Here is a 6,000-nt window from a genome sequence, read left to right on the forward strand (position 1 = left end):
CATCTCCCTTTTACCTTCCATCTCCCTCTTTCCTCTTCCGCCTACTTTATCTTCATGTCTCTATGTCCTCCTCTTTCCCTTACTCGGGAACCTGTTCTTCATCACCAAACTTCTTGAATAACTTTCAGTCTCTTCCTGGCTCCCTCATTTCCCCTTGACTCAATAAGCCTTTGCCCCCTGGCGTCCACCCCATCACATTAGGAAAATGGCTTGCAAAAGCGCCAACAGTTTATTATGGTGTTATTACAATAGTAACAGGTGCTTATGGAGACAATAATAAGCACATTGACATTGTGGCGCTATCCCGAGATCGAATGAGTTATAATTCCCACCCAATGGGCTTAGAGCAGTGCCTCACATACAGTAAGCACTTGGTAAATGTTAGCTATTATTTTACAGAATTGAGCTATTATTTTATAGAGTTGAGCTTTCCAATATGGAAGCCATGTGGCTGTTGGGTGCTTGAAATGTGGATGGTCTGAGCTGAGATATTCTGTAAATGTAAAATACCAGATTTGGAAGGCTGAGTGTTTTTTTTTTTTAATGTAAAATATCATTAATATTTTCTGTGTTGATTACACATTATGATACTAATATTTGGGATGTTTGGAGGTTAAATAAAATATATTAAGATTATTTCTATCACATTCTTTTTACTTTTTTGGCAAGAAACAGATTTATTAGGATAGGATGCCTATAAGAGGTGCAAATGGACAGGAAAGGAAGCTCTTCCTCTTTTTACTTTCATTTATTTATTTATTTATTTATTTATTTTTGTCTTTTTAGGGCCACACCTGCAGCATATGGAAGTTCCTGGGCTAGGGGTCAATTTGGAGCTAGAGCTGCTGGGCTATGCCACAGCCACAGCAATGCCAGATCCAAGCCTCATCTGTAACCTACACCACAGTTCATGGCAATGCTGGATCCTTAACCCGCTGAGCAAGGCCAGGAATTGAACCTGCGTCCTCATGGATACTAGTCAGGTTCATTATTGTTGAGCCACGACGGGAACTCCCTCTTTTTACCTTTTAAATGTAGCTACTATAACATTTACAATCATTTATGTGTCTCACATTACATTTCTATTGGACATAGTTGCTATAGAAAATACAAGTAATTCAAAACAGAGAAGGAGGGTGAATAGGTGCTGGGGAGGTGAAAAGAGAGGTCTTGTAAGTGCCAAATCTTCTCACTAAGAAACGGCCCCTGGGAATTGCTCCTTCATGGGCTGCCCTTCCTCCTCCTAACAGAAGGTGTAACCTTCCAGTTTTTTCTCTCTGTATGTGTCTCCCTTAAAAGGGAGAGGGTGGTGTCATACTGTAAACAGTTTTGTAAGCTGCTTCTTTATATTTATAACCATCACAAGCATTTTCATATCCATTAAATATTCTCTATTGTTGGGCATTTGTGCTGTTTACACATTTTCAATATTTTTAAAACGATGTATTGGGAGCTCCCATCGTGGCTCAGTGGTAATGAACCCAACCAGTAACGATGAGGATGCGGCTTCGATCCCTGGCCTCACCTCATTCAGTGGGTTAAGGATCCAGATGTGGTGTACGTTGCAGATGCCCTTCCAATCCAGCAATGCTGTGGCTGTGATGCAGGCTGGCAGCTGCAGCTCCTATTGGATCCCTAACCTGGGAATCTCCACATGCCACAAGGTCATACATAAAAAGAAAAAAAATTTTTTTGGCCACAGCCACAGCATGCAGAGGTTCCCAGGCCAGGGATGGAACTGGAGCCACAGCAGTAAACAGATCCATGGCAGTGAGAGAGCTGAGTCCTTAACCATTAGGCCACCAGGGAACTCCAGAGTTTCCCTATTTAAAACAAAATTTTGACCAAGAGCTCCATACCTCTATCTTACCACAAGTCCATGAGTATTACTTTTTAATATAAATTTCTAAATATGTAATGTCCAGATATGCAATATTTTAATTTTTTTGATCCACACTGCCAATTTGGCTCTGGAAATGTTGTACACATTTATTCTCCTAAGAGAGAATTTAAGGGCTTCTCTTCATCCTCTGCAATGCTCATTAGGACTCCTTATTTCCAAATCCCAATCTTTCTTATTTTTTTTGCTTTTTAGGGCCACGCCCACAGCATATGGAGGTTCCCAGGCTAGGGGTCGAATTGGAGGTTCCAACCTACGCCACAGACACAGCAACATGGGATCAAAGCCGAATCTGCACAACCTACACCACAGCGATGCCAGATCCTTAACCCACTGAGCGAGGCCAGGGATCGAAGCCACAACCTCATGATTCCTAGTCGGATGAATTAACCACTGAGCCACGACAGGAACTCTTCCAACCAATCTTTCTAATAATTTTCTAAGATTCCCTTCAGCATTTGACTATCTTCAACTCCCTTTTGTTTTGGTAAGTCTCTTCCCTTCATTTCCCTTACAAGGTACTTGCCCAGATCTGCAGCCTCTGGGAATTGCTCCTTCATAGGCTTGCCTTCCTTCTCCTAACTGTGGGCATCTACTAGGCATCCTTGTCTATTTCAGCCTTCTTATCTGTGTCTGTCTAACGTCATTTACTGCCACAGCTTCAACACCAATACCTGAGGCAGACCCCTTATAGGCTTGTAACACCAACTCCTTAGTTTGCCCAGATCTAGCCACTAATTTTTTGAATGTTTAAAAAGATGCCTTCCCACAGGCTCCTTAGACACTCACAATACCCCTAAACTTAGCTCACCATCTTTCCCACCAAATTTGTGCCGCTCCGCCTCTTCCTAAATGGCTCCACCTTTCTCCAGGACACCTGGCAGCTAGGGGGCCTCTGTGCCATCTCCCTCTCAGTCAGCACCCAGCGCAACCGGGCTTTGCATCCATTCCTCTCTTTCTGTCCCCCATCACTGGCCTACTTTAGACTTGTGTTACCTTCCACAGTGACCCTCCTAGGATAACCATTTGTGGTCTCTCCTCTCTATGATTCCTCTTACACACGACTGCCAGCTTTCTACAACACAGCTCTATCCCATTAAAATGTTTTCACACAACCATGGGATCCAGGGTGGTTTCTTTACCTCTTTCTGACTCAGTTTTTCATCTGCAATCTGCAGATAATAACAATACCTGGAGAGTTGTTGAGAGAATTAAAAGGAAGTGATAGGTCTTAGCTGTACATAGATTTTAGCACATAGAGTAAACACTCAGTAAGTATCGCCCGTTAGTGTCACCATCTCCAAAAGAGTTCAAGCTCCTTAGCTCGGCATTCAAGGCCCTTCATGCGCTCATGTTGTCTGCTCACCGATGGGTAGCAGCCAGCACGGCAGCAACACAGCTGCCACCCAAGGCATGTTAACCAGAGACACTTGCCCCCTGGGCATGCCTTACACATTTCCCTTCCAAGCTTTGCTCAAAAATGTTACCCTAGGAGTTCCCTTCGTGGCTCAGTGGTAATGAACCCAAGTAGTACCCATGAGGATGCAGGTTCAATTCCTGGCCTCGCTCAGTGGGTCAAGGATCTGGCATTGCCATGAGCTGTGGTGTAGGTCTCAGACTCGGTTGGGATCCCATGTTGCCGTGGCTGTGGTGTAGGCTGGCAGCAACAGCTCTGATTTGACCCCTAGCTGGGAGCCTCCATATGCCACATGCAGCTTTGTCCCTAAAAAGACCACCCCCCAAAAAAGTTATTCGAGAGCATGTGTCAGTCCAACTTCTGAGAGGAGGAAAACTATCAAACGTGCACAAATTCAACTGCATAGAATACCAGCTTCATGAGAACTTTATTTATTTTGTTCACTGCTGTGTTCTCCATACCTCGCACAATTGCCTGGCATACAATAGATTCTTCTTAAAGACTGTTGACTGAACATGTAAATTTGGAAAACATAATTTAAGATTATGTTTGTTCTGAGACAGCGTAAAAATGTAAATTTTCTTTTTTTCTTTTCTTTTTTTTTTTTTTTTTTTTTTTGCTTTTTAGGGCCGCACTGGCGGCATATGGAGGTTCCCAGGCTAGGGGTCAAATCGGAGCCGTAGCCACTGGCCTACGCCAGAGCCACAGCAACGAGGGATCCAAGCCACATCTGCAACCTACACCACAGCTCACGGCAATGCCACGTCCTTAATCCACTGAGCAAGGCCAGGGATCGAACCCTCTACCTCATGGTTCCTAGTCGGATTTGTTTCCATTGTGCCACGACAGGAACTCCAAAAGACTTAATTCTTTTTTTTTTTTTTCTTTTGTCTCTTTTGCTTTTTCTAGGGCTGTACCCATGGCATATGGAGTTTCCTAGGCTAGGGGTCTAATTGGAGCTGTAGTCACTGGCCTACGCCAGAGTCACAGCAACACCAGATCCGAGCCGCGTCTGACCTACACCACAGCTTACGGCAACGCCGGATCCTTAACCCACTGAGCAAGGCCAGGGATCAAACCCACAACCTTATCGTTCCTAGTCAGATTCTTTAACCACTGAGCCACGACGGGAACTCCCAAAAGACTTAATTCTTAAATGGAGCAATCCAAGATCCCACGACAGTGTTCTGCATAATGAGAAATGTCTTCTAATAGGATGTTATCTTTGCAGATTACTAGTACTTCAGGGAAGTGTTTTATTTCAACATATAGGTCTATGCTGCTCTGCCCCTGAAAATCAGAGCTCTTTCTTGGGAGCACATATGTGTTCTTATTCCAATAGTTCTTCCATAGAGCATGAAAATGGAGGGCAAAGAGACCTCTGTCATCACCTCCCACTAGAGGGGTCTTGACCAGAAATGCCAAAACTCTCCCTGAGCTACTGATTCTGCTCAATACCCACTCAGAGTTCCAGAAGGAATAATTTAACTTTTTATTATACGCATACGCAAATATACCCCAAAGTAGACAAAATGTATAATGCCCACCCATATTCCCAGTCACTTAGATTTTACAATATTTCTCCATTTTGCTTCATCGCTTTTCCTCTGAAGTATTTAAAGTAGATCACACATTATGATGTGTCACCCCTAAATATTTCACTGTGAATCTCTACGGTGAAATTTTTTTTTTTTTTTTTTTTTTTTTTTTTGTCCCTTTAGGGCTGCACCCACGGCATATGGAAGTTCCCTGGCTAGGGGTGGAATCGGAGCTGCAACTGCCGGCCTACACCACAGCTTCGGTAACACGGGATCCAGGCCATGTCTGTGACATACACCACAGCTCATGGCAACACCAGATCCTAGACCTACTGAGCAAGGCCAGGGATCGAACCCATGTGTTCATGGATCCTAGTCAGGTTCATTACCACTGAGCCATGATGGGAACTCCTCTATGGTGAATTCTTTTTTAAAAAACCAAGACTTGGGAATTCCCATCATGGCTCAATGAAAACAAACCCGACTTGTATTCATGAGGAGGCAGGTTCAATCTCTGGCCCCTCTCAGTGGGTTAAGGATCCAGCATTGCCCTGAGCTGAGGTGTAGGTTGCAGGCATGGCTTGCATCCAGCGTTGCTGTGGCTGTGGTGTAGGCCAGCAGCTGCAGCTCCAATTTGACTCCCAGCATGGGAATTTCCATATGCAACAGGTGTGGCCCTAAAAAAAAAAACCAAAAAAGACCTTTTATTATGTGAAATTTCAAACATTATAGAGAGAATGGTATAATGAATCTCCACATGTTTATCACTCAACTTCAATTATCAATCTTTTGCCAGTCTGAAAAACATCTTTTTGAATGATGGCTGAGTTGGCACAAAAATAAGGAAAATTCTTAATTGCCCAGAAATCATAGAAAGCTTAAATCGAGACAAGAAACTCTTATTTAGAAATAAGAGTTCTGGAGTTCCCGTCGCGGCGCAGTGGTTAACGAATCCGACTAGGAACCATGGGGTTGCGGGTTCGATCCATGGCCTTGCTCAGTGGGTTAAGGATCCAGCTTTACCGTGAGCTGTGGTGTAGGTTGCAGACGTGGCTCAGATTCCATGTTACTGTGGCTGTGGCGTAGGGCAGTGACTACAGCTCCGACTGGACCCCTAGCCTGGGAACCTCCATATGCCGCAGGAG

The sequence above is a fragment of the Sus scrofa genome, chromosome 3 (genome assembly GCF_054392235.1).
Source record: "Sus scrofa isolate SSC_HxYL_T2T_F1_AM1 chromosome 3, Sscrofa_HxYL_maternal_Yorkshire_Landrace_v2.0, whole genome shotgun sequence".
Lineage (NCBI taxonomy): Eukaryota > Metazoa > Chordata > Mammalia > Artiodactyla > Suidae > Sus > Sus scrofa.